The 10361-nt window shown below is 35.3% G+C and overlaps 1 pseudogene across 3 annotated transcripts; it reads left to right on the top strand.

Annotated features, from left to right (window-relative positions):
- Positions 1-1005: 1005 nt before the first annotated feature.
- Positions 1006-4686, top strand: LOC147558843 (ETHYLENE INSENSITIVE 3-like 1 protein pseudogene; annotated as a pseudogene). 3 transcript variants are annotated; one of them, XR_015234443.1, is made up of 4 exons: positions 1006-1169; positions 1331-1410; positions 2237-4356; positions 4451-4686. The product of XR_015234443.1 is annotated as an ETHYLENE INSENSITIVE 3-like 1 protein pseudogene, transcript variant X1 (transcript). The 3 variants fall into 3 exon arrangements; XR_015234444.1 differs by lacking the exon at positions 1006-1169 and having other exon boundaries at positions 1339-1544; XR_015234445.1 differs by lacking the exons at positions 1006-1169; positions 1331-1410 and adding an exon at positions 1955-2161.
- The last annotated feature ends 5675 nt before the right edge of the window (positions 4687-10361 follow it).

The following is a 10361-nucleotide window of genomic DNA, read 5'->3' as shown; positions in this document are numbered from 1 at the left end:
GGTGTGATGTGGTTTTTTTTTGTTTTTAACATTTTTCACAAATAATTCTGTTTTGGCCCCCGAGGATAATTTCGTCAAAAATTTAGCCCTTGGGGCCAAAACGAACTGCCGGACACTTATGGGGGCTAAAACGGCCAGTTGGTCACAAATCGGGGGCCAAAACGGAATTAACCCTAGTACTTATTATGCCTTTTTTCTAGTTTGGGAAATTTTAAAGGTTACCTGAAAGAGTTGTTAGCAGGGGTGGTAATCGGCGCGGGTGTGGGTGTCCACAGACCCTTGAAGCATCAGGTGGAGCGGAGCGGGTACCAAATTTCAATAGTTAAGGGTAAAAGGTTAATCAAGCGATCAATTTTAAAATCCGCCTTGTCCATTGTCCGCCAAGTCCATTAAAAAGCTCGGATAATTTGGGTATGGGGGGCGGGTAGCGATCAATTTCAACGTCCCTATCATCTCCTCTACGTTTCGTAGTCAATTACATCTTTCACCTCTTCACCAAAAAAAAAAAAAAAAATTACATCTTTCACCGAGGATATAAATTCTAGCCAAACTAACAGAGATAGACGCAGAAACAAAATTCATCTTCTTATAAGTACTAAGTAAAATTGTCTTCAACTCCAATATTTTTTTTCCTTCAGTACAAGAAGAAAAAGATAACAATGGTAAGTCCTTGGAGAGTGACCATATACTACAATTAACACTAAAATTGTTCCAAAACCACTTTCAAGACAACGTCTTCCATACCACAACACGACAAACACTTTTCTTGTTTTCTTATTTATAGTTTTCCATAAATATAACTTCTATATTTACAACATAATTGTAGCAACACTTTCTTCGTTTTTTTATTGCAAGCAACACTTTCATCGTTAGCAAAACTCTCTTTTTCTTAATATGGACGGATGCAAGGACAAGAAAAATAAGACTTCATCTATTAAAATCATACGTAAAATAGTAAAGAGCCTTTTACTCTTTTCTCGTAAACTTTTTATCCTAAACTTTTTAATGTAAAATTTATCTTGTTGTAAACTTCTTATTATATATTTTAACATGAATAGAGTTTATAAAGAAGAGGGTATGGTGGTAATTTCAGACATTTAACCCCTGGGAAAGTTTCAAGAGAGTAGTAAGCGTGGGGGATGTCTGAGTCGCTTTAAGTTAAAGCACAGGTAACGCCATCAATTAGACTTTTATTTCCAATTCCCCAAAAAATAATACTAATAAATGAAAAACTTTTTAACGCCGGTTCTTTCTATTCTACCCACGGCTTAACCACGGTTAACTACTTCAGTTTAATAAACTAACCCTAGTTAAATATCCTTCTTACTAGTTTCTTTCACCAAAGACTATTATTATTCACACCAGAGGAAGAAGAAGAAGAAACAAGAGTCTCTCTCTAGTCAAGAAGAGGTGTGAATTTCTCTCTCTATACTTTCTCTCTCTATTATTTTATCTATCTGGATTTTGGAGTTGAATAATTTGAAGGAATTTTAATGGAGGAGACTAAACTCTAGAAGCTCTTTATCTCTCTCTTTATCTATCTGGTATTGAAATCTAATACATATTTCTTTGCTTGTTCTGTTCATTTCATTTCATTTCTTTGATTTTTTAATTGAAAACATGATTTGATTTCAAATCGAGAATTCTTTTTGAGGATCTCTGTTTGTGTTGTTAATAGCGGAAATGGAAAATAAAGTTCAATTATTAGGCATTTGAATACAGATCTTTCTTTCATCGTTTTGATTCTGTAGTTTCATTTTTTGTTTGTTTCGTTTTCCGGTAATCGGAGATGAGAATCCAGTAATTTGCATCAAATCGGATGCGAATATTTTAGTATCATCAGTAATTTATTTGATGATATTGATGTTAAATGTATCCCGGAATCCGCGTGAAAAAATTAGGTCATTTGTGTCAGAATTAGGTAATTGGCGTCAGAATCTGATCCATCTATTCTAACTACGTGTTGTTTTCATCTTCTTTTCATTTATGATGTTTAATAATCCCAAACGTTTCCTCTCTTTCATGTCAAAGAGAGGAAATTCAAATTGTTTTGACCTTTTAGAAAATTCATTTTCTCTGATGACTCTAGTTTTGTTGATTTCAGTTCTAGTTTAGATTTATTTTAGCCCTCACTTGATGAATAAATTTTGTAGTTATCTCTGTGAGTGGATTTTATACCTTTGTAGATGAATTTTGATTATTGAGTAGAAGAGATGTTGATTGTGTTTGTATGCAGGTGAAAACAAGATTTGCAGTTTCTGATTTCAATTGCTTTTGAGGTTTCTGTCCTCAATTGAAACTTTCAAATTGGAGGATAGGAGATCTAGTTAGAGAGAGTAGAGAGAAAGAGGGGAATTCGAGATGATGGGAATATTTGAAGAAATGGGTTTTAACGGAAACCTCGATTTCTTCTCTCTTCCAAATATGGAAGTAGTAGATCAAGTACGAGAAACGGAACCAGAAGCGACAGTTGAAGAGGATTATTCGGATGAAGAAATGGATGTCGACGAGCTAGAGAGAAGGATGTGGAAGGATAGGATGCTCTTACGTCGTCTTAAAGAGCAGCAAAAAGGGAAAGAAGGACTTGATGATCTGAAGCAAAGACAATCTCAAGAGCAAGCTCGAAGGAAGAAGATGTCGAGGGCTCAAGATGGTATCTTGAAATACATGTTGAAGATGATGGAAGTGTGTAAGGCTCAGGGTTTTGTCTATGGAATTATTCCCGAAAATGGGAAGCCCGTTAGCGGGGCATCTGATAACCTTCGTGCGTGGTGGAAAGAGAAAGTAAGATTTGATAGAAATGGTCCTGCTGCGATTTCCAAATACCAGGCTGATCATGCAATTCCTGGTATGAACAATGACGTCTCTAATGTTGTCTCGACCCCTCATACTCTGCAAGAACTTCAGGACACTACCCTCGGTTCGCTTCTATCTGCTCTTATGCAGCACTGTGATCCGCCCCAGAGGCGTTTCCCTTTGGAGAAGGGTGTGTCACCACCATGGTGGCCTACTGGCAGCGAGGAATGGTGGTCTGAATTGGGCTTACCAAAAGATCAAGGTCCACCACCTTACAAAAAGCCACATGATCTGAAAAAGGCATGGAAAGTTAGTGTATTAACTGCTGTGATCAAACATATGTCACCGGATATTGCTAAAATCCGAAAGCTCGTAAGGCAATCTAAGTGCTTGCAGGATAAGATGACTGCTAAAGAGAGCGCGACTTGGCTTGCCATTATTAACCAGGAAGAAGCCTCCTCGATGAAACTCCAACCTGGTAGCAGCTTTCCTTTGTCTTCAAACTGTGGGAGTGGATCTTTCACCATTACTGATTGTGGCGAGTATGATGTTGACGGAGTCGAAGATGATCAAAATATTGGCGAGTGCAAACCTAGAGATCTTTATCCGTTCAATTTAGGAACTGGGGGAAATCGGGGAATGAAGGAAACAAATTTGGTTCAGCCTCTACCTCCTCCAATCAAGGTAGAGATGAACAATTCGGATTTTATCATGAAGAGAAAACCCTCTAATGATCTAGAAACAGTTCTGAGCAACCAGATCTTTACTTGCGAGTTTGCTCGCTGCCCTTACAACGATTACCGCCTCGGATTTCGTGATAGGATTTCGAGGAACAATCACCAAGCTACTTGCCAATTTCGAGGAGTTTCTTCTGAAGGCTTTGGAATTTCAACAGCTTTTCAGGTCAATGAGGAGAAACCCCAAGCTTTCTCTCTGCCATTTGGACAGGCAAACCCAGCAATAGTTCAACAAAATCCAAACCCAAGTCCACTTCAATTCAACAACATTTCTGATCTTGGACTTCCAGAAGATGGGCAGAAACTAATCAATGATCTTATGATGTTTTATGATTCTAATCTTCAGCAGAACAACGACCCTAATGTCGGAAACATTGGCAGAGCTATAGAAGATCAAACTCCTGTGCAATCAAATGTCCAACTCGATGAAAATTTCTACGGTCATCATGGGATTAACATTTTCGGAGAAACTAACACTCCTATGAACCAAACAATCTTTCCGAGGGAGGAAATTCAGTTTGATCAATCATTCGACTTGGCATCTGTTGGTTTCTCAGAGGTTATCAATGGAGGAAGATTGGAGTTGTTCGATAAGCAAGACAATACTAATTACTCAGAAATTATACCTGGACGAAGAATGGAGTCCTACCCAAAGCAGGATAACTCTTCGATCTGGTACCTTTGAATAAGAACACAACTAGGTAGTTCAATATCGATTTTCATCAATGCTGCTTTCTTAGTCATTTGAAATTGAGGAGTTCTCTTACCCGGCAAGCTAAAGGGGCGAAGCGTGTTGCCGTTGACATCGTCTTGATTTGTTTAGGTGAAAATTCTCTCTAGCTTCAAATTTCAATTAACTTTATTGTTAATGTCTGAAATTCTTACTAACGAGTCCTTGTATTTCCTTGTTTTTGCAGGACCGAAATCGGTTGAGAAGAAATGGAGGATAATCAAGTTTATGTCTTACTGTCGAAAAAAATGGCTCGGATCATACTTTTGGTGGTATTACAGAACCATTTTTAAGTTCTCTATATATATATACACATTATGTTAAGCTTGAACTTGTTGATTAATGTTTTATACTCAATGCTTATATAGTTATATACTTTGATGGTACTTGATTATTTTACACAAATGTTTTTATTTGTTTCAATTTTGTGTTTCTGAGGGTGTTTTATTTATGTGTTTTTGTCTAGGGTTGTTTGTATGAAAGTTATGGTAATAGGAAATTAGGGCAAACCCACCTGATATATCCATTTGGGATATGGATACTAGGATGTGACCCGAATACTGCTGCATTTAGGCTGTAGCTGTCTAGTGTTAGAAGGTCAACAACATGCTCTATTTCCGGGTCCATGACCTTCGACAAAGAAGTTAGGTTTGTTTCCACTCAGATTTCTTCTCATCACCAGAAAGTGATGGACAGCTAACCGGTTCCTCTCTCTCTCTCTCTCTCTCTCTCTACATTCATTCCTCCACCACAAACAGATATGTAGAGAGAGAGAGAGAGAGAGAGAGAGCATATGGTTACATCATTGACTGAGTCATCCAAGTTGGATGGTGATAATAATACTAGGTAGTGAGAAAGAAAGAAGGGAAAAAGTCAGAATAGAAAAGGAAATCTAAAGAGATAGATTTTAAGTCCCACCACCACACTACCACCTTGAGAGAGAGAGAGAGGGTCAGAGGGAGTATGGGAGATGTGCTTTGGTGGGATCCATTATAGTTAAATGCAAAAAAAACAAAAGAAGAAATATTAGATAAAAATCCAATTTTACGATTGTTGTTGTGGTGGTGGACTTGGTGGTGGAGTGGATGTAGTAAAGAAGACCTATCCATTTCCACTTCTTGCAAAAAAAAAAAAAAAAAAAAAAAAACTCGCAACAAGAAATTGACATACATCCACCTATTCAATCCATCCAATACTATCTACTTGGTTTTAAAACCAAACTAATCAATGATGGATTTCTTACCTTAGAAGAAGTAGCAGAAAGTGAAATTTTTGGTTTGATGAGTAGATATTTTTTTCAGGAACAGTGAAAATTAAAGGGGACAGTTGAGATTCAATTATCTGACTAATAACACGTACATCCAGTTCAACAAAAAAAAAAAACACGTACATCCACTACCATTAGAGCATCCCCAACGACACTGGTGCCTCCCCAACTCAACGGCACGAGAGATCATTAGTCATCTCCCGTGTTGTGACCCCGTGCTGTGAAAAGTGTCCGACCTGTTCCCTCCCACCAAAATGGTGGGATGATGGGCCATGAGTTGTTTTAAACCATTTTTTTTATTGAAATCAGAACTACATTAAAAAATGATCCACATCATTACATGTTATTCGATTGTTAATTCCTACGAGAACTACATGAGAGTTACATAAGTAAAGTTCTACGCAAAACTTTCGAACGTAAAGTACCTCATGAAGGGAAAGGACGAGAAGACACAACTAAAAAGAAAATACCTTAAAGGTCGAACAAATAAAAAGATCCTCAAGATCGAGAATGAAAAGACCCTAAAGATCGACAAAATTATTGTATTCAAATTAAAGGTGCCCCCAGCCGAGAGAACCATCATCGCCATTAACGGGAAAGCGCCACCCCCACCGACGAGCCGCCGCCATTACGATGAAAACCATCAATCACTACCAAAAACCACCATGATCCAAACCACAAAACCATCACCATATCATACCACAAAACCACTGGAAAACCACCAAGAACCCTAACTCAAGCCACCGCCATCTCTTTTATTCAAATCCACCGCCACCACCAAACACAACAACTCAAACCACCACCATCACTCCGCTACCACCATACAACACCAATCAGACCATCGTCGCTTCCGTTCAAACCCTTCGCCACCACCATAAACCATAAATCTTACCACCACAATACACCACGACCACCACCTCTTCAAGAACACAAGGGCTACCATACCGATCTGGGATCCTAGAAACTATTTATGGAGGGATAGCAAACTACTAAAGAAAGGTAAAGGGTTCCGGCGAACGGAGGACCCTTTGCTAGAGAAGAAGAATGTCTTGTTAACATTTGGTGTTATTAAATTAAGTTATTTTAAACCTCTTTTGATCCTTTCTTTATTTTCTTATTTAGTTTTAGCTTCTTTTTGTTTTGTTTTCTTCATTTTAACCATTTTAATGTTTCTTTTTTGTGTGTTTGGCTTTGGCTTCATAAAATTTTAAATTACTTAATTAAATTATAATAAAATTAAAAATTAAACATTTCACTAAAATATTCGAAAAACTACTTTAAATATTTTTATTTATACTCTTAATAACACATAATCGAAGTATTATGATTATCATCTCCACCATTAGTGAATTGTATATTTTTAGCATTATTATAAAAATATCGGTAAAAATATCCAGAGTTGTTCGAAAAGCAAGACAATACTAATTACTCAGAAATTATGCCCTGATGGTCAAAGAATGGTCTCTCAAAATGTAGCCCCTCCAAATTGATCTTTTTGCAAAAGTTACGACACAATTTAAACCTGCTAGATTTTAACCACTCAATTCCTTTTTAAACTTTATCAATATCAAAACACTCCAAATTCAAAATTCCCCATTGATCAAACAAAGGTATTTTCATTTTCTTTAACTCCAAACCCGAAGTGGAATCAAGGTTTTATGTTCTTTTGGTTATCAAACTCTGATTTTGCATTCATTTACTTATCTAGTATATTTATATCTTTACAAAATCTCTATCTCAAAATGCACGAGGTTTCAGCTAGGAATATATGGATTTGAGAAAAAGTCTTGTTTCAAAAACTACATCAGATTATGTTAAGAATGTAAAATTCACATAAATTTGAGCCCCGTTAATACTCATAGCCATAAAAGAAATTCTGTTTGGTTTTTTTAGATTAATATGGCAAAAAAATCAATTTTTTTTATTTAGTTATTATTAGATCATTGACTTGACTATCATCATCTCCATGAGTTGTTAATGTTAGTGGGAGGACGAGGGTTCTTTTATATTTGAAGACATCATTTTTTTTTTCTCTAAGTAGATTTGGAAGAAAACTCTTATGTTTGTGGGATAGCTAGTAATTAGTATTTGCATTTTGTTTCTATTTTCTTTTAGTGGGAAGATATCATTGGATCTTTTAGTTTCAAATACAATAAAAATATGAGAGATATTGAAGTGTTAAGACAAGTTGAGTTGTTTAAAATATTTGTTTCTAATATAATGAATAAGTAGATATTCGTTTTGGATATCTTTTTTCTTGATTCCTCCAACTAAAGTATACCATATTTTACCATCATCTTGATATGAAATTTCAAATAAACTTAGTTTTTCATAACGAGATTAACTCGAGAATCATGGTTATTTGGGGAAACGCAGCTTACTTGTCCACAATATAAACGACAACCTTGGTTTATTTTTTATTCCTTTAGTTTTGATATTTGATAAGAAAAGTTTAATTGAAATGAAGCAGTTTGAGTACATTAAAAAAGAATAATAAATATGTGACAAACGTTTTTTTAGAAGAAACTGGCAATAGATAACATTTTAAGTGGTAAATTTGAAAAAAAAAAACGACAACCACAGTTAAATTTGAAAAAAAGGGAAATGTTGAGAGTGGGATTTGAACCCACGCCCTTTCGGCACCTTAGACCAACTCTGCCGTCTCAACAGTTTGGGTAAGAATGGTGGAGATAATGTACAACAAAAGTATTTCAAAAGTACAGAAAGCCCTACCGACACAATATTATTTAGGAAGCCACAGATGACTAGATCCCGTTGGTGGATATAAAACTGCCCAAAGTTGAGTTGGGTTGGGCTAGTTTGAGAGAGGAGAGAAATCTTGTCAACCGTTTACCTTTAGTCCCACACAGGAAAACCTTAACAATTCCATGTCCTTTATTAAACCCTAGACATACCTATTCAGTTTCGATTGGTTGGGGGCTGTTGTTGCGAGTGTATGGAATTGACCTGAGTTGGGGCACCTCTGTCACCACACCCCCGTTTGAGCTGAAACTCAATTGGACAACCACTTTTTTTAAATTGGTTTCTATGCGAATCACAGCTCTTTGTATAATGTTGAATTGGTGTGCAAATAAATTTCGCGACTCATAAACGTCTCGGTATATGTACCACTCAGATATACGTGGATCACTGAGACGTAGTCGACCGCGACCTTTTATCTTAAAGGCGTTAGCTAAAAGGGAATTGTTAAGATATAACCGCCCCATTGAGATTATGAAAAAAAGATCACTTTAGCTTAAAAAAAAATACTCCCTATAGATATTGGTTAATCTTTGTGAATTGGACGACCCTTTTTTTAAATTGGTTTCTATGCGAATCACAACTCTCTGTATAATGTTGAATTGGTGTGCAAATAAATTTCGCAACTCATAAACGTCTCCGTATATGTACCACCCAGATATACGTGGATCACTGAGACGTAGTCGACTGCGACCTTTTATCTTAAAGGCGTTAGCTAAGGGGGAATTGTTAAGATATAACCGCCCCATTGAGATTATGAAAAAAAGATCACTTTAGCTTAAAAAAAAAATACTCCGTATAGATATTGGTTAATCTTTGTGAATTGAAAAAAGTTTCTAACTTCACTATCAACTTTGAAGTGAAATACTTGCAAAAAGAAAATTCACCCATTGATCAAACAAAGGTATTTTCATTTTCTTTAACTTGAAATCCGAATTTGAATCAAGGTTTTATGTACTTTTAGTTATCAAACTCTGGTTTTACATCCGTTTACTTATTTAATATTTTAGATCTTAAAAAATATCTATCTCAAATTAACGAGTTTTGAGCTAGGAACTTATGGATTTGAGAAATTTTTTTTTTTTTTGAAAATATGATTAGATTATGTTGAGAATGTAAAATTCACATAAATTTGAGTCCGTTCATATTCATTCCTATAAAAGAAACTCTACTCAGTTTTCTTTGGATTAATAATGCAAAAAAGCAAAAACTCTATTTATGTAGTTATTATTAGATCATTCTAAGCAATCCTATTTTTTAGGAAATCTTTTGAACGGCTTGGCTATCAATCTATCATCATCTCCATGAGTTGTTAATGTTGGTGGGAAGATGAGGGCTCTGTTATATTTAAAGAGGGCATCTTTTCTTCTAAGTAGATTTGGAAGAAAACCATTATGTTTGTGGGATAGCTAGTAGTTAGTATCTGCATTTTGTTTCTACGTTCTTTTAGTGGGAAAGTATCCATTGGATCTTCTAGTTTTTGATACAATAAAAATATGAGAGTTATTGAAGTGTTACGACAAGTTGAATTGTTTAATTTGTTTTTTTTAATATAATGAAAAGTAAAATCGTTTTCAAATATCTATTTCTTGATTCCTCCAAGTAAAACTTACTATATTTATTCATCACCTTGATAAGAAATTTTGTATAAACTTAGTTTTTCATAAGGAGATTAGCTCGTGAATCATATTACGGAAACGTAACTTACTTGTCCACAACATAAATGACAACTATTGTTTCTTTTTTTTCCTTTCATTTTGGTATTTGATAACAAAAGTTTAATTGAAATGAAGCAGTTCGAGTACATTAAGAAAGAATAAAATAAAATATGTGATAAACGTTTTTTAGAAGAATGTAACGATAGATAACATTTTAAGTGAGAAAATCGAAAAAAAAAAGGAAGAGGTAATTTCTAGAAATGTCAAAATAATATTGAAAATGAGAGTGGGATTTGAACGCACACTCTTCAATATCAAAACATTAATCTGGCGCCTGAGGCCAACTCAACCATCTCGACAATTGTTTAAGCAACATGACGAAAATATAAAATAGTGATATTTCAAAAATACAG

The sequence above is a fragment of the Eschscholzia californica genome, unplaced genomic scaffold (assembly GCF_041429995.1).
Source record: "Eschscholzia californica isolate CP2 unplaced genomic scaffold, dmEscCali1.0.p SCAF_2, whole genome shotgun sequence".
Classification (NCBI taxonomy): domain Eukaryota; kingdom Viridiplantae; phylum Streptophyta; class Magnoliopsida; order Ranunculales; family Papaveraceae; genus Eschscholzia; species Eschscholzia californica.
Note: the sequence above shows the minus strand (reverse complement) of the source record. Positions and strands in the feature narration are given on the sequence as shown.